The sequence below is a fragment of the Ovis canadensis genome, chromosome 2 (genome assembly GCF_042477335.2).
Source record: "Ovis canadensis isolate MfBH-ARS-UI-01 breed Bighorn chromosome 2, ARS-UI_OviCan_v2, whole genome shotgun sequence".
NCBI lineage: Eukaryota > Metazoa > Chordata > Mammalia > Artiodactyla > Bovidae > Ovis > Ovis canadensis.
This window is the reverse complement of record NC_091246.1, coordinates 93,994,261-94,013,450: the sequence shown is the minus strand read 5'-3', so window position 1 is coordinate 94,013,450 and position 19,190 is coordinate 93,994,261. Positions and strand designations below refer to the sequence as shown.

The following is a 19,190-nucleotide window of genomic DNA, read 5'->3' as shown; positions in this document are numbered from 1 at the left end:
CCTGTACAATGTCACGAACCTCCGACCATAGTTCATCAGGTACTCTATCAGATCTAGTCCCTTAAATCTATTTCTCACCTCCACTGTATAATCATAAGGATTCATAATCATAATTCATAATCATATAAATCTACAGGACATATATTGAATGATGCTATGAGGTCACCACAAAGGATGAGATAGTTTTATAGGACTGGTATCTAAAATATATATTTTAAGTGGAAAAAATCAAAGTGAATAATATGTAGAATAAACTTAGTAGAAAAATTGATACACAGATTCTTTCAAATGTAAAGAGCTTCTCTGCAATGAATTGTCAACAAATTAGATTACTATTAGACAAAGAATGGAGACATCTCACCCAATTATTTATTTCACCCATTTATTCTTTTGATCCTTATTTTCTATAATATATGGAAATATTATCTATTCAAAGAATAAATAATCTTTTTTTTAAATGAGTAAAGCGCAAGCAGAACCAGAAGACTTTATAAATAAGATTGAAAAGGAACTGCCAACCCAGACGGGGCAGAAACAATATGGATTGCTGTAGACCCAAAAGATTTTGAGGAAGATGTGGTTATTTCAAAGAGGTCTTATACACCCATTTTTGGATTTTCTACACATGCATTTATCAAATCCCCGACACCCAGATAAGTCAGTAATAGCTTGTAAAAAAATTGTTGGTCTGTAGAACTATTTTAGATCATGACTGAAAGATCTATGCTGCAAATGCCCATGGAGCACAGAAAGGTAAGTGAGCTGTCAGTCCTCTCCTGAGCAAGAAAGAAACATCTGCCAGTTATGCAGAGGATGTGAATATATATATTTTTTAATCTAAATGTATCCCTAAGCATCCTCTCAGGGTAACACTAGTTATTAAATCTCAGGTTACATTTTGCAATTGAGCAAGACTTTAAGTGAATGAGCCAAAGGATCAGGAATCAGAATGCCTTTCATTCTGAAAATTTAATTGCTTCCAGTGTGCTATACTCTTCATACTCGAAATGTAGGTGAAGAAACTACTGGGTATGTGTCAAACCTTCAGCTGAATATTGTTTTATTAGCTTTTATTATTAATATATTATGTCTGTTCATAGTCATTTCCCAAAGTTTACAATAAATGTTTCATCTCATATACTTCATAAAATGCTTCTGTATCTTGAAGTCATCAGGAAGATGCTTAATGTGCAGAAGGAATAGGGGGGAGGGGACACATGATGGGTTTATTTGTGAGAAAATCATCTCCTTTACATTTTTTGTCCAGAAACTTCTATCACAACCATGTTAAAGACATCAAAATATTTAAACCATGTGTTTAGAATTCTCCACTGTTCCATCTGTTTGACGAACTCTAGAATGCAAGCCACAGAAATCAAAATCAATGTTCCACATGCAAAAAAATGCAGAAATATGATAAATTGATTAAAAACAGAATATCTCTCAAATAAATCATTTTTCATCATGGGGACTATTCCTCCTTATGAATCTAAGACAATGGTTTTACAGAAATGTACGGCTTATTACATTAGAATGTTTGATAGCAAAACTCACCTCCCTGGACTGCCCTCTTTGTGACCCCCTCAGCCTCACCCACCACCAAGGTCTAGTCCAGAGCTGGGTTATATTTTGATATAACAGACATGCCACTTTCTCTTATCCTCTCAACCACTGATTGGAAAGGAAAAGCTGTCCCTATCTTACTCATTTTTCTCATCTACCTGGAAATACTAAAATCCTTTCATACACACCTTTTCTTTATTGACAAAAGTGTTCATCAGAACCTATTAGGATGATAGGGTCCCTCAAGACAGATGTTTGAGAGAAAAAAAAAAATGTCATGTGTCAAGTATAATGACCACATAATATGTATGCCACTACAGAAAATAAATTGTGTGGCTCACTTAAAGTTGATACTGCCCAAGTTTTCTGGTTCCTTCTTCCATGTCCCAGAAAGTGATCTAAAGGAAAACTATCTAAATAAGCATCTTGAATAAAATCCATGATACTTTATATACATAGAAGAGAACAGTGTGTGTAAGTTTTCTCAAGGAGGTACCAGGAAGAAATTTGTTAATAGCAATGAAGGCAGAAATCTTGATTATTATTTCTAACATTAGTATTGGGTTTGTTGTTTTAGTCACTAAGTTCTGTCCGTCACTTTGAGACCCCATGGGCTTACCCACCAGAATCCTCTGTCAATGGGATCTTCCAGGGCAACAGTACTGGAGTGGGTTAACATTTCCTTCTCCAGGAGATCTTCCCAAACCAGGGATAGAATCAGTGTTTCCTACAATGACAGGTGGATTCTTTACCACGGAGCCAACAGGGAAGTACATGGTATTAGATCAATAAAGAAGTTGTAAAACTTTTAATTTTTATAACCTCCATGTGATAAGTCTATGCTCCAACCAGTAATGCTGAAGAAGCTGAAGTTGAACAGTTCTATGAAGACCTACAAGACGTTTTAGAACTAACACCCAAAACAGATGTCCTTTTCATTAGGGGACCAAAATGCAAAAGTAGAAAGTCAAGAAACACCTGGAGTAACAGGCAAACGTGGCCTTGGAATATGGAATGAAGCAGGGCAAAGGCTAATAGAATTTTGCCAAGAGAACACACTGGTCATAGCAAACACCCACGTCCAACAACACAAAAGAAGACTCTACACATGGACATCACCAGATGGTCAACACCGAAATCAGACTGATTATATTCTTTGCAGCCAAAGATGGAGAAGCTCTATACAGTCAGCAAAAACAAGGCCGGGAGCTGACTGTGGCTCAGATCATGAGCTTCTTATTGTCAAATTCAAACTTAAATTGAAGAAAGTAGGGAAAACCACTAGACAATTCAGGTATGACCTAAATCAAATCCCTTATGATTATACACTGGAAGTGAGAATAGATTTAAGGGAATAGATACGATAGATAGAGTACCTGATGAACTATGGACTGAGGTTCATGACATTGTACAGGAGACAGGGATCAAGACCATCCTCATGGAAAAGAAATGCAAAAATGCAAAATGGCTGTCTGGGGAGGCCTTACAAATAGCTGTGAAAAGAAGTGAAAAGCAAAGGAAAAAAGGAAAGATATAAGCATCTGATGCAGAGGTCCAAAGAATAGCAAGAGATAAGAAAGCCTTCCTCAGCAATCAATGCAAAGAAATAGAGGCAAACAACAGAATGGGAAAGACTAGAGATCTCTTCAAGAAAATTAGAGACACCAAGGGAACATTTCATGCAAAGATGGGCTTCATAAAAGATAAAAATGGTATGGACCTAACAGAAGCAGAAGATATTAAGAAGAGGTGGCAAGAATACACAGAAGAACTGTACAAAAAAGATCTTCATGACCAAGATAATCACGATGGTGTGATCACTCACCTAGAGCCAGACATCCTGGAATGTGAAGTCAAGTGGGCCTTGGAAAGCATCACTATGAACAAAGCTAGTGGAGGTGATGGAATTCCAGTTGAACTATTTCAAATCCTGGAAGATGATGCTGTGAAAGTGCTGCACTCAATATGCCGGCAAATTTGGAAAACAGCAGTGGCCACAGGACTGGAAAAGGTCAGTTTTCATTCCAATTCCAAAGAAAGGTAATGCCAAAGAATGCTCAAACTGCTGCACAATTGCACTCATCTCACACACTAGGAAAGTGATGCTCAAAATTCTCCAGGCCAGACTTCAGCAATACGTGAACTGTGAACTTCGAGATGGTCAAGCTGGTTTTAGAAAAGGCAGAGGAACCAGAGATCAAATTGCCAGCATCTCCTGGATGGCAGGAAGAAAAAGAGAGTTCCAGAAAGACATTTATTTCTGCTTTATTGACTATGCCAAAGCCTTTGACTGTGTGGATCACAATAAACTGTGGAAAATTCTGAAAAAAGATGGGAATACCAGACCACCTGACCTGCCTCTTGAGAAACCTATATGCAGGTCAGGAAGCAACAGTTAGAACTGGACGTGGAACAACAGACTGGTTCCAAATAGGAAAAGGAGTCCATCAAGGCTGTATATTGTCACCCTGCTTATTTAATTTATATGCAGAGTACATCATGAGAAACACTGGGCTGGAAAAAGCACAAGCTGGAATCAAGTTTGCCAGAAGAAATATCAGTAACCTCAGATATGCAGATGACACCACCCTTATGGCAGAAAGTGAAGAGGAACTAAAAAGCCTCTTGATGAAAGTGAAAGAGGAGAGTAAAAAAGTTGGCTTAAAGCTCAACATTCAGAAAACTAAGATCATGGCATCTGGTCCCATCACTTCATGGGAAATAGTTGAGGAAACTGGAAACAGTGTCAGACTTTGTCTTTTGGGGCTCCAAAATCACTGCAGATGGTGATTGCAGCCATGAAATTAAAAGATGCTTAATCCTTGGAAGAAAAGTTATGACCAACCTAGATAGCATATTTAAAAGCAGAGACATTACTTTGCCAACAAAGGTCCGTTTAGTCAAGGCTATGGTTTTTCCAGTGGTCATATATGGATGCGAGAGTTGGACTGTGAAGAAAGCTGAGCACTCAAGAATTGATGCTTTTGAGCTGTGGTGCTAGAGAAGACTCTTGAAAGTCCCTTGGACTGCAAGGAGATCTAACTAGTCCATTCTAAAGGAGATCAACCCTGGGTGTTCTTTGGAAGGTATGATGCTAAAGCTGAAACTCCAATACTTTGGCCACCTCATGCGAAGAGTTGACTCATTGGAAAAGACTCTGATGCTGGGAGGGATTGTTGCAGGAGGAGAAGGGGTCGACAGAGGATGAGATGTCTGGATGGCATCACGGACTCGATGGACATGAGTTTTTGTGAACTCCAGGAGATGGTGATGGACAGGGAGGCCTGGCATGCTGCGAATCATGGGGTCGCAGAGTCGAACACAACTAAGTGACTGAACTCAACTGAACTGTGATAAGTATTTTTGTCATATAAACATCTATTAATCAAGTTCACAATGTTTAACTGTTTTTTGCTTTTCTCAGTATTAAATTTGCTTTCTTGTAGATCAGAACTTTTAGTTAAATTCAATAGAATCTTAAGGGTATTATAATCATATATGGTAGCTCTCAATGGAAGGGCCGGATGGCAGGTGAGAGCAAAAGCAAATACAATGCTAGATAATCATTTGACAAAACATTTAAACATAACTTCTTTAAAAAGCAATACAGGTGAGCTGGTTTTCATTTTAAATAAAGAATGGTATCTCCTAATAATTGTTGGCATTTATTAGCATTAATAGTCATCAAATATTTCTACTTAGGAAAATATACATGTTAAGTCTTGGCTAGACAGTTTGAATTAAATAAAATAGGACCTTTTCTTTGGTTCAACATGCATTTTAATCAAAAGATTTGTTCATTTAGTCAGAATCTCTATTTGTTATCCTTTTTCCTGACTATAGTTTTTTCCATTGGTTTGATAATGACGATCATTTGAACTTCATTTTCCCCCATAGTTGTCCCCTTTTTTTTTTTTCTGGAAAGAAAAGAAAAGAAAGTGAAGGAGCTTAGTTATGTTTGACTCTTTGCGACCCCATGGACTCTAGACTGCCAGGCTCCTCCATCCATGGGATTTTCCAGGCAAGAATACTGGAGTGGATTGTCATTTTATTCTCAAGGGGATCTTCTCGACCCAGCGATTGAACCTGGGTCTCCTGTATTGCAGGAAGATGCTTTACTGTCTGACCAACCAGGGAAGCGTGGTGAAGCTAGTTAAAAAACTTTTTTATATTTGGTTCATTTCAGTTCAGTTGCTCAGTTGTGTCCAATTGTTTGTGACCTCATAGTCTGTAGCACACCAGGTTTCCCTGCCCATCACTAACTCCTGGAGCTTACTCAAACTCATGTTCATAGCATCCATGTCGCCATCCAACCATCTCATCCTCCCTTATCCCCTTCTCTTCCTGCCTTCAATCTTTCCCAACATCAGGGTCTTTTCCAATGAGTCGCTTCTTTGCATCAGGTGGCCAAAGTATTGGAGTTTCAGCTTCTGCATCAGTCCTTCCAATGAATTCCTTTAGGATGGACTGGGTGGATCTCCTTGCAGTCCAAGGGGCTCTTTAGAGTCTTCTCAAACACCACAGCTCAAAAGCATCAATTCTTCAGCACTCAGCTTTCTTTATAGTCCAACTCTCACATCCATACATGACTGCTGGAAAAACCATAGCTTCGACTAGACAGAACTTTGTTGGTAAAGTAATGTCTCTGCTTTTTAATATGCTGACTAGGTTGGTCATAGCTTTTCTTCCAAGGAGCAAATGTTTTTAATTTCATGGCTGCAGTCACCATATGCAATGACTTTGGAGCCCCCCAAAAATAAAGTCTCTCACTGTTTCCATTGTTTCCCCATCTATTTGCCTAGAACTAATGGGATTAGATGCCATAAACTTTGTTTTCTGAATGTTGAGCTTTAAGCCAACTTTTTCACTCTCCTCTTTCACTTTCATCAAGGGAGTCTTTCATTCTTCTTTGCTTTCTGCCATAGGAGTGGTGTCATCTGCATATCTCAGGTAATTTTTTTCATATTATCTGCATATATACATGTGTGTGTGCATGTGTGTGGGTGTATAGTATATGTAGTGTAAGTCACTCAGTTGTGTCTCTGTGAATCCACAGGACTGTAGCCCACCAGCTCCTTTCCGTGGGATTTCCCTGGGCAAAAATACTGGAGTGGATTGCCATTCTCTTCTCTAGAGGATCTTTCCGACCCAGGTATTGAACTGGGTTTCCTGCATTGCAGGTAGATTCTTTACTGTTTCAGCTACAGGGAAGATCACCATGGTATATGTAGCTGTATGGCAACTTTCTTCAGATTATGCAAATCATAGAAATTTTATGCTAAGAACTTACTTTTAGTTCCATTCAATCTTCAGTTTTTAAATTAAGGGTAGTTTATAAAATTCTGTGAAACTTACACTAACATCACATATAAAGGTTTGAAAATTATCAGTCAACACTTTCTGGAAAGCCAAAAAGAAAAAGAATTCTAAAATAAAAAACTCAGAATTCAACCTAGGTTTTTTCCACCTTAGTCATTTGCTTATGACGTTTGGTCAGAGGAAGGTCCCCTGCTCTTTTCCCCATTGTGAGTGGTGGGAAAATGTTCTTAATCTTAGTTAATGCTTAGTTTACATATTATACAAGAGCACCATCGTAGACTATAGCCCAGCGAACCAGAAACGGCAAAACAAAACAAAAAAAGCCTGACCTGGGTTAACAGGAGAGTACTTACTAGATTTAAATTTACAAAGAATTTGATATGACGTCCATGTTTCTACACAATACAGGATCTGTTTTCAGCCACATTTCTCTCTGCCAATTAAACTTGCCATGAAAGTTGATCCAAAAGTTTTATCCAAAACAGACACAGACATCACTGGTGATATTTTCAATATAGTGCAGGGTGTAACCAACCTTTCTTGAAGATTATCTGGTTTTCTAGTGTGTGTATCATTTTGACAGCAAAATACCATTCATTAATGTTTTTATAATTCTATAATATTAGAGATTAATTTTTAGAAAACTGATATCCATGCATATAATTCATGTCTAAGAGTATTTGTTGCAAGTGATTCTTCAACAACAGCAGTTCAAATGATTTCTGGTCATAAGGGATAGTAATGCAAGGATTACTATCTCTTATTTAGCACACATTAACCATTAACCAGTAATATATTCACTAGCAAATTTATTTCTGCATTTTTTAACCGACAAACTGGAGAACCCTCAATTCCTCATATTCCTTTAAAACCAGGTTTAATATCAAATTGGTTCTTTCATTAACATTAATAAAAACTTTGACATATTCATCTTATATTGTTATGAGCATCATGTTTTTAACTTTTTGAAAATTATACTTTAGCACTCTAACAAGTCTTCAGCTAATAAAATAGCCCTCCAGTGATGACTAAAGGAACAAAAGGCTGATCACAAAAACACAGAATAAACTGGCAGGCAAATAGAAAATACTCAATTTTGACAGCAAGTTAAAAAATCTACAGAATTAAACAAAGAGGAAATAAGGAAATCTAGTTTCTTAGGGCAATACAAAAATCTTAGAGCTCCATGGCACCAATGTGGTGAGCAAGGCAAGCTTCTCAAGGAGGAAACTGATAAAGAGCAGCCAGGTGGCTTACTGTGTACCTTCAAGTGTCGCTTCAAAAACAGACATAAAAAAGAACATGGAAGAGGAACATGAGAGGACTATTTGTAAGTAAATGCGAAACATTTCCAAAATATAGTTTTTTTTTTTTTTTTAAGCTGCGCCACATCGCATATGGGATCTTAGTTCCCCAGCCAGAAATCGAACCTGTGTTTCCTGGAAGCACAGAGTCTTAACCACTGGACCCTCACAGAAGTTCCAAAAATAGCATTTTGAGAAATTAAAAGCACAGGTTTCTGGATTACAGAGCATTGGGTTCAAATTCTATCATCTCATTTACCAGATTTTTTATAAAATTTAAGCTAGTTACTTAAATTCTCTGTGCTTGTGCTTTCTTAGGGAAATCATTATTCCAAAGAAAGAATAATGATATTATCTATCTGAAATGAATATTAAATTTGAAAATGTACATAAAGCACTTAGCACAGTGTCACACACATACTAAAGTAATTTGATAAATGACTTATTACTTCTAATGACTTAGGAAGATTTTGAAAGGTGTAGATAATCTGCAGTGCCTTGAAGAAAAGAAGCCATCAAACTTCAGGCATTAATGTTGTGATCTTATTGTACACTGAGGCTGGTGGATCCAGGGGAATAACTGGGTTTGCAGAAGCTAAGATAGATAGAAATGCTGGGTGCTAAGTCTGCCCTGAGTAATGGTATTTGACAAACAGTAATTATAATTCACAAAGGAAACTGTAAACTATAACACAATTCAGATTATATAAGATTAGGGTGACACATATTAGAACAGATAGAGAAAAATATAACCAAGCAAAAAAGAAGTAAAATTGAACAAGACCAGATGTGCAGCATTCAGGTTCACTAAGGATATTTCTATTCCTAATAAATTAGAGACCTGTATCTAAATCCTTCTAATTATTATTTTAAAAATTTAACCTACAATTGTGCTTACATTCACCATATAGAGAGAACATATGTCATCCTATCATGCCACTATCATTTCAGTTGCCTGCATGCATGCATACTCAGTTGCTGAGTGGTTTCCAACACTTTGCAACACTATGGACTGTAGCCCACCAGTCTCCTCTGCCCATGGAATTTTCCAGGCAAGAATATTGGAATGGGTTGCCATTTCCTCCTCCAGGGGATCTTCTCAACCCAGGTATCAAACCCATGTCTACTTCGTATCCCGCATTGGCAGGTAGATTCTTTACCTTCAGTGATTTATTTCTAATTCTTGATATTCAAAAATACCACTCTGATCATAATTGGCTATCATAAGTAGACAGGCTGGTGAAAAGAATCCATTACAGAAAGGTGTGAGAAGTACCAAATACTGCAGAATATAAATTTCTCTTCTTACCACATATTCCACCCTTTTATCAATCATAATATAGCAATGTTGGAAGCATTCCATTTATCCTTCTAATCTCAGCCAAAATCTGATCTCAAAACAACAGAAGGAGATCAATTCTTCATTTCTAACTGAATGAAATCTAGGATAAAAGAAAGTAAAATCTTCTGAAAATTCTTCCTATTGATGTCACGCCACAAAATACATATTTTTGAGTACAATGCTCCAAAGAAGTAAAAAACATAATTCACTGTCATTCCTCAATCTGTTCATAACCAATGGAAACAACAAGAGTCTTAGTTTGAATCTTCCTTCCAATCTCTTGCTTAATTAGTTTAAGATAAAGTAGAAGAAAACATGTTAATCTTGACATCATTTGGCCCTAAAAGGAAAAAATACTCTTATGCATTGTCACCAATGCATTGAATTTCTAACTGTCAATGTTCCTGAGAGCCAAGGGGCATAATGGGATCTCTATAGAATAAAAGGAGAATTTCTTGGAATGATCTAAGGGGTTTCTATCTGAGGTCTTTTAGTATCAAATAGAGGAATATAAAATGCGTCTCCTTTTTCACTTTGAATATTGCTAGGTTTCATATTTCAACACATCATATTTTACAGTTCACTCTTATAGGATATTTTAAATATTTCTATGTGAAAATGGGGATAAAATGGTTATTGAGGTAAGGTCAGAAAAATAGATGTTAAAATAGTGTAACATTTATTTCACTCCTAATAGTAGAAACCATCAAAAGAAATAATACAAGTTATCTATTTTGTAATCTAAAATAAATAGCACATTTGAAAAATCAACAATTCTGGTATCAGCAAAATCTAAAGAAAATACATAAGAAAATAAAACTAAAGAAAGAAAATTGATAACCATAAAATAAAATGGGTAGGAAATAAGTCAATTTGATGATTTTTTTTTTTAATTCCACACTTCACTTAAATATGAACCTTTCCTTCTTAACAACAAATTTTGGACTTCAGTTCAGTCCCTCAGTCATGTCTGACTCTGTGATCCCATGAACCACAGCACATCAGGCCTCCCTGTCCATCACCAACTCCCAGAGTCTACCCAAACTCATGTCCATTGAGTCAGTGATACCATCCAACCATCTCATCCTCTGTCATCCCCTTCTCCTCCTGTCCTCAATCTTTCCCAGCATCAGGGTCTTTTCAAATGAGTCAGATTTTTGCACCAGGTGGCCAAAGTATCGGAGTTTCAGCTTCAGCATCAGTCCCTCCAATAATCGCTCAGGACTGATCTCCTTTATGATAGACTGGTTGGATCTCTGGCCTGTCCAAGTGAATCTCACGAGACTTCTCTAACACCACAGTTCGAAAGAATCCTTTCTGCTCTCTGCTTTCTTTATAGTCCAATTCTCACATCCATACATGACTGCTGGAAAAGCCATAGCCTTGACTACATGGACCCTTATTGACAAAGTAATGTCTCTGCTTTTTAATAGGCTGTCTAGGTTGGTCATAACTCTCCTTCCAAGGAGTAAGCGTCTTTTAATTTCATGGCTGCAATCACCATCTGCTGTGATTTTGGAGCCCCCCCAAATAAAGTCATCCATTGTTTCCACTGTTTCCCCATCTATTTGCCATGAAGTGATGGGACTAGATGCCATGATCTTAGTTTTCTGGATGTTGAGTTTTAAGTCAACTTTTTCACTCTCCTCTTTCACTTTCATCAAGAGGCTTTTTAGTTCCTCTTCACTTTCTGCTATTAGAATGGTGTCATCTGCAAATCTAAGGTTATTGATATTTCTCCCAGTAATCTTGATTCCATCTTGTACTTCTTCCAGTTCAACTTTTTTCATGATGCACTTTTCATATAAGTTAAATAAACAGGGTGACAATATACAGCCTTGACATACTCCTTTTCCTATTTGGAACCAGTCTGTTGTTCCATGTCCAGTTCTAACTGTTGCTTCCTGACCTGCATATAGGTTTCTCAAGGGGCAGGTCAGGTGGTCTGGTATTCCCATCTCTTTCAGAATTTTCCACAGTTTATTGTGATCCACACAGGCAAAGGCTTTGACATAGTCAATAAAGCAGAAATAGATGTCTTTCTGGAACTCTCTTGCTTTTTCAATGATCCAGGAGATGTTGGAAATTTGATCTCTGGTTCTTCTGCCTTTTCTAAAACCAGCTTGAACATCTCGAAGTTCACAGTTCACGTATTGCTGAGGCCTGGCTTGGAGAATTTTGAGCATTACTTTACTAGCATGTGAGATGAGTGCAATTCTGTAGTAGTTTGAGCATTCTTTGGCATTGCCTCTCTTTGGGATTGGAAGGAAAACTGACCTTTTCCAGTCCTGTGGCCAGAGCTGAGTTTTCCAAATTTGCTGACATATTGAGTGCAGCACTTTCACAGCATCATCTCTTAGGACTTGAAATAGCTCTACTGGAATTTCATCACCTCCACTAGCTTTCTTCATAGTGATACTTCCTAAGGCCCACTTGACTTCATATTCCAGGATGTCCGGCTCTAGGTGAGTGTGAGTGATCACACCATTGTGATTATCTGGGTCGTGAAGATCTTTTTTGTACAGTTCTTCTGTATATTTTTGCCACCTCTTCTTAATATCTTCTGCTTCTGTTAGGTCCATACCATTTCTGTCCATTATTGAGCCCATCTTTGCATGAAATGTTCCTTTGGTATGTCTAATTTTCTTGAAGAGATTTCTAGTCTTTCCCATTCTATTGTTTTCCTCTATTTCTTCTCACTGATCACTGAGGAAGTCTTTCTCATCTCTCCTTGCTATTCTTTGGAACTCTGCATTCAATTGGGTATATCTTTTCTTTTCTCCTTTGCTTTTCACTTCTCTTCTTTTCACACCTATTTGTAAGGCCTCCTCAGCCAATTTTCTTTTTTGCATTTCTTTTTCTTGAGGATGCTCTTGATTCCTGTCTCCTGTACAATGTACGAACCTCTGTCAATAGTTCAACAGGCACTCTATCAGATCTATTTCTCCCTTTCTTGACAACAAATTTTTGAGAGGAAGGACTAAAAGAATTTAAAATGGTCTCATTCTCAAATGTAAACTTTGAAAATAATGCTTTTTAAATAAATAATAAATAAAGCCTCAAACTACAATTGGCCTGGGGTGGGGGGGGGGCAGACACATAGGCTTTTTTGTGATTTAACTACATTGCATTTCTTATTATGAGATCTGAAAGTAATATACCTGAGTAAAAATATTTGAGTATATTGTTCCTACACAGCCACCTTTGGACACTGTTTAAGCAGCAACATTCTCTGATGTTAGTGAGTGACTGAGGTTTTCTTTTGCTCTGTTAATGTATCTATTAAGTTTCTTAACAGGATAGGAAAAAAAAAAATCAAGCATTTAAGGAGGGTGGGGAGGGGGAAATAATATCCAGACAGCAGCTGCAGAAGATAATGGATGACTAACTTTTTTTCATTTTTAATCGCATGGACTAGATAAATAATTTAAAAACCTTAAATATATAATGCTTTCAAAGAAGGGAAATGGACCAGGTTTCCAAAGATATTGACTTCCAAAGTGCTATACAGAGTGGCAAAGTATTAAATTTTTAAATACTCTGATCCTAATCTTTACATTACGGACTCTCTGTGTATTGATTGGAGCAGTACGTTTTCTTTCTTCTACCAAAGGCCATTTACAGATATCTTTCACTGTCGTTCTGGGAAATGCATTATTGCATCATCATTATCTCCCCACATAATCAGAATCTCTCAGAGTTTGTTTTATAAGTGTTGTTTTTTTCCAAATACATAAAACTTGATGTGTGGTCTTTAGTTTCATGAAGAAAAGTTTCTTGTGTATTTATTTTTCACTGGAGTTACTTAAATACTATGATAACCATTCAATTCTGAATTTAAATACTGAAACTGGAAATCTGCTGTTGCTAAAATTTATTTTAAAATCCAATGCAAAATTTGTTAACTTTTATAAGGACAGAGCTGTGACTAGCTCATTAGGTCAGCCTCCAAAGAAAATGGCATGAGCAACAAGCTCTCTCTCTCCATATGATGCTATTAGAGAGTGGGGATTTACTATGAAAGCTTTTATTGATTCATATGATAAATACTACATATACAATGCCTTCAATCACTTAGAAATTTCATTTTTTAAGAAGAGTTCAGTTAATGTATCTCTAATTATGTATTCAAAGCACTGTCTACCATGTCAGGTATGAGTCAGCTCTGTCAGTATTTCTACAAACAGGAAGGTTAGGGGATCAACATCTATTTCTTTTTTCCTATGCATGAAACACAGGCATCATGCAACATGTCATCTGATTTATGATATGATCATCAATTCAAAATAGTTAGCATTAGTTCATCCTTGTCCAGTGTTAAAATAAGTGGTGTTTCAGTGAGTACCAACCCTTTAAAATGCTTAAAAAAAAATATTTAGATAAAAGGAAATAAACATGAGAAGAACTGCTTTTTAACTTACAGGAACACTGAAATAGTTCCATAATTATCTTTGGAGTCAAGAAGAACAAGGATCCTGTTGTTCAAAGAATACTTTGCTAATTTTGTCTTTTATTATATCATTATTATCCATCAAGATTATGCTCTTTCCTATTCTGGTCCTGACTCAAACTTGCTCACATCATTAACTCTGCCTCTCATCTCAGATCTCAAGTCTAATCTTGAGAAGCTCCAGGGAAGCTTTCCTCCTTCTTAACTAACTAGCATGCAACTCCTAGCTCCATGTAATTCTTGTGATGATATTCACCACAGTTTCAAAGCCAAGCTTACTTCTGTCATTCTTTTTAATTGTCTGCTTAGCTCACTAGATAGTGAGTGGAAGGAGAGTTAGAAAATGTCTCCCCCACCTTCTCCTGCCTCACTCTCTCTTGTCAAGGAGACTCTAGAACTAAAGAAAGTGCTTAACAGCAGTCAAGTAAAACTTGTTGGATAAATGAACAAATGAATGAATAAGTAAAGCAATGAAACTGTGAACCCTGAAGATGGATCATGAACAATTAAGTCTTTCTAAAGATCTTAGAACCATAGAAAAACGTAACAGCTCATATGAAAGTGATCTCTCTTGGCCAACCCATAATTTTACATGAAAGTTTTTCAAATGACTAATGGCAAAGATTCTTTGCACATTGTCCTGTGCATTGATACCAGTTTACTATTTAAGATTTTACTATTAATTCTTGTCATAAACACTATGTGTAGAATGTTCTCAATTACTCAAAAGGATGTCATTTTTAAGGTGTATTCCCAGAAACATATCTCCCAAATGCTTATAGTGCTAATAATAAAATGAGATGTAAACAATCTTCTGCCTTGAAATGTGCATACAAGCTAATGGTAAAAATACTTTTAACACTGTCTAATTTTTATCCAATGCAAATGAAGATTCTTATTCATTTAGGTCCTAATATCTAAAAGTTGTGTTATCTTTGCGGTCTTCTTTCCTAGATGCTACTATGACTCTTAAGAACAGCAGAGTACCCTGCTGCCAGATCTAAAAATTCCATATATTTTAATGCATGCTGCCACCTGATGTTGTGGCATATTATACACCTTAAAAAAATGTTTCATCTTCTTTCTCTGCTAGGAGGTGATTTTTACCCTGAAGGGGACTATTTCATGAATTCAATATCAAATATTACAGTAGGCCTAGAAGGGGCCTTGGGGGCTTTTCTCAATCTCTTCTTGAATCTTCAAACAGGAGAATATATTAACCATTACATAAACACGTACTGGCCTATGTGCTGACGCCTTAATGAATTCAGGACAGGACTAATGAGAGTTAAGCAGTAGATGTTAAATTTTAATCACATCTAACTCTTTAATTCCTTTATTTTGATTTTTCAGTGGATGCTGAGTGTGGCAGAATGCCAGAATGTGGGTTGAACTGATTTAGAGCTACACAGAACAGTATAAAGAAACAGGTCCAGCAAACACTCTTTACCTTGATAAGAGCAGGATGCTGCAAGCCTACTAGGGAAGCCATTGTCTCAGTTCACAAATTTAAAAAAAGAGAGCAAGAGAAATAAATATTATATTCTCTTTCAAATATCATCAGTGTATTGACATCAGCCACATGTCCAATCAAAATCTCATATTGCATTTTAAGGTTATTTTCTTGTCTAGTCTTTATCTGCATTTCCTGGATATTTTTATAATTCTTTTCCATGAAGTGAAAGTGAAAGTTGCTCAGTCATGTCTGACTCTATGTGACCCCATGGACTATACAGTCCATGGAATTCTCCAGGCTAGAATACTGGAGTGGGTAACTGTTCCCTTCTCTAGGGGATCTTCCCAATCCAGGGATTGAACCCAGGTATCCCACATTACAGGTGGATTCTTTACCAGCCACCAGGGAAGCCCAAGAAGACTGGAGTGGGTAGCCTATCCTTTTCTCCAGCGGATCTTCCTGACCCAGGAATCGAACCAGGGTTTCCTGAATTGCAGGTGAATTCTTTACCAGCTGAACTACCAGGGAAGCACTGACCAATTAAAATTTTATTTTGTGACTGACTTTCAATCCAAATATCAATTAAGTTCCTACTCTAGATTTTTGAATACAAATATGGGGAATATGAAAGAATACCTTATCAACTATATTGAAAAAAAAAAAAATAAGAAACAAAACCAAAAAAACTTCAACCCCTACACTGGTAGCTATGTATGCTGGGACATACTGGCGACTTGGAAGACAAATTAAAACAAAAGTATAAATACATCATAAAATATAACCAGGTTGGCTACATAATTTGAAAGGTCCAGTGTAAAAGGAAAACATGAAGCCTCATATTAAAAAATTACAAATTTCAAGATGGCAGTAGCCAAATATTAAACTAAGCATGGAACCCCTCTAAGTGCAGGACCCCGTGTGACTTCACAAGCTGCAAACCCATGAAGCTGGTTCTAAATAACATAAATTCCATCTTATATTAATTATTAAGGATGATACCTATAATACCTGTCCTTTTTAAAGTGATGGAGTATCAGTGACTCTAAAGGAAATTCTCCTCTTTGGTTAAAGTTGGCCTTTATCTGTTTGCTCAGGCATTGGTGGTATAGTGGTTAGCATAGCTGCCTTCCAAGCAGTTGACCCGGGTTTGATTCCCGGCCAAGGCAACAGTTACTTTGGGCTTCCCCAGTTGCTCAGAGGTTAAAGCGTCTGCCTGGAATTCAGGAGACCTGGGTTCGATCCCTGGGTCGGGAAGATCCCCTGGAGAAGGAAACGGCAACCCACTCCAGTACTCTTGCCTGAAGAATCCCATGGAGGGAGGAGCCTGGTAGGCTACCAGTCCATGGGGTCGCAAAGAGTCGGACAGGACTGAGCGACTTCTCTTTCACTTTCACTTTTATCTGTTTGATATTTAACCTGTTCAGATGATACTCACTCTGTTAAAACAATATTTGACTACTATTAGTCGATTGATTGAAATAGGCACAGGTAGTATTTTTTTTTTCATAATGCTTATGATATTTCTCAGAGAAGGTAATAAAATTCCAGGGAAGTTTGAGGCCTTATGATAATTAGAAATGTTTTACACTGATAGACTAAGATCATTCAAAGAATTAGTGGACAATAAAAGCATAAATTAAATTTTTATCTTAGCCCAAATAATGAATTTTGTAAGAGCTGAAAAAGATTTATGGCTAAATCTAAGTGGAAGCAAGGGAGAAAAAAAAAAGAGAGAGAGAGAGTACAAATTTAAGTACAAATGAAAGTTAAGTTAGAAGCAAGGTGCCAATGCATGTTTAAGAAGTGGCCGTTCTTCTCTGCTCCTGTTATGCTTTGTGCGTCACACTTAAACATGGAGTTTGATCCCTAATAGATTTGTTGCTTAAATAGACATACTAGCAGTATGAGGGTACCGAATGACACAGCCCTGCTCTGTCTCCTGTTTAATGATGACATGAATGGGCCTGAGGCTACTGTGCTTCTTGACTGAGACATCACAAATCTGCTGCAGACTTCTGAAGGAAACAAATGGTATTTGCAAAGTTAAAACTGGGTCCTGGACCTTTCTTGAAGGCAGGATCTCAGAATTACCACAATGATAAAGCTCACTGGGAGACTTACAGTAACAATGCCCGTAAGGGTGCAGCATCTTAGAACTTCAGAAACTGTGATGTTAAAGCCATTTGCCATTTATTTAGGATTTTTAAAATCATTTTATATAATAGATTTGACTTTCAATCAGAAGCATCTCAAAATTATATATAATAAAAGGTACATTACTGCTTTAAATCAGAACTTGAGTATAAAACAAGTATGGCACATGCCTAGGAGAAGGAATGAATCAATATATTTAATCCAGTTCTATGAAAACTATGCTTGGAGGGGTGGGAGGAAGAAAGAAGTCTTATGAATTGTAACTGATTCCTTGAAATCCTTAAAACTGATTGGTAATAACTATATCTAATAGAAGTAATAGGTTCTATTAGGGCTATTTACTAATAGGGCTCTATCTTCAAAGTTGTAAACTTCCGTGAGTAAGAAGATCCATTTAATTGCCATCCTCTCTCAATTTATTCATCTGGCCAAGAAACTGAAGTTAAATTTATCAATAATGTTCACTCACAAAACAGGCTGTGTTTCCAAAGATAGTTAAGTCTGTGAATTAAAACTGGATGAAGTCACTCACTTAGTCGTGTCCGACTCTTTGCAACCCCGTGGACTGTAGCCCAGCAGGCTCCTCCGTCCGTGGGATTCCCCAGGCAAGAATACTGGAGTGGGTTGCCATTTCCTTCTCCAGGGGATCTTCCTGACCCAGGGATCGAACCCAGGTCTCCTGCATTGCAGGCAGATGCTTTACCCTCTGAGCCGCCAGGAAAGCCCATAGACTGCCAGTTTAGCAATTTCTTCATTAAACCACTCACTACTAAATACAGTAATATCCTGCTCACATTAATTCAAGTATCCTCTACAGTTATAATAGCAACAGAATTTCAATGAGTAACATGACACTTCAATAGTTACTGTGTGATGACTAAAAGCTTCACCCCAGACCACATCTAGCCATTTTTCCTCTATATCCAGCTTTGTACTCTAGGGCCTGTGCATTTGCTGTTCATTCTGCCTCAGATGTTTTTCTCCAGGCTTTCAGTGGCTGACTTCCACTAGTCACTTTCCAACTGAATGTTGTAGAAAAGGTCCATTTCAGGATGAATCCATCTAAACATGCCTATCTAAAGCAGTGAAAAATTACCGTATCGTCTTTGATCTACCACTCACCATATCTTCATTTTTTCACTCTATAAGTTATCTTATTTGTGTATTTGTTACTTTATTAACTTCCTTTTTAAGGTCAGAGAACTTCCATATTGTGCGCTTCTATGTAACTGGGACATAGGACAATTCCTGACACATATTTGTTGAATAAATGAATACATTTATTAATTAAAACTTAACAGCAAACTTCAACCTTCAATACTCCAAACATGTACTAATTTTCTTTATTTTTAGATGAGGGAAATTAAGTTCAAAGACATTAAGTAAGATGCTCAAGTTCTCATAAACAGAAAATGCTAGAGCTTTGATTAAAAGCCACATCCGAGTAAGCTTGAGAGATTGTAGAGTTAACTTCTATTACTTCAAAATTATCCCTTCTTCTGTAAATCAGAGCTCAGTTTCTTTTCTTGTTCTCCAGATAGAATCTACTTTTCATCTCTTACCAGTATTGAGAAATGGACTCAACAGAAGGATAGAGGAAAG

At 37.0% G+C, this 19,190-nt stretch overlaps 1 non-coding gene across 1 annotated transcript; it reads left to right on the top strand.

Annotated features, from left to right (window-relative positions):
• The first annotated feature begins 16,528 nt into the window (after positions 1-16,528).
• Positions 16,529-16,600, top strand: TRNAG-UCC (transfer RNA glycine (anticodon UCC)). Its single transcript has one exon. It is a non-coding gene; the product is annotated as a tRNA-Gly (tRNA).
• The last annotated feature ends 2,590 nt before the right edge of the window (positions 16,601-19,190 follow it).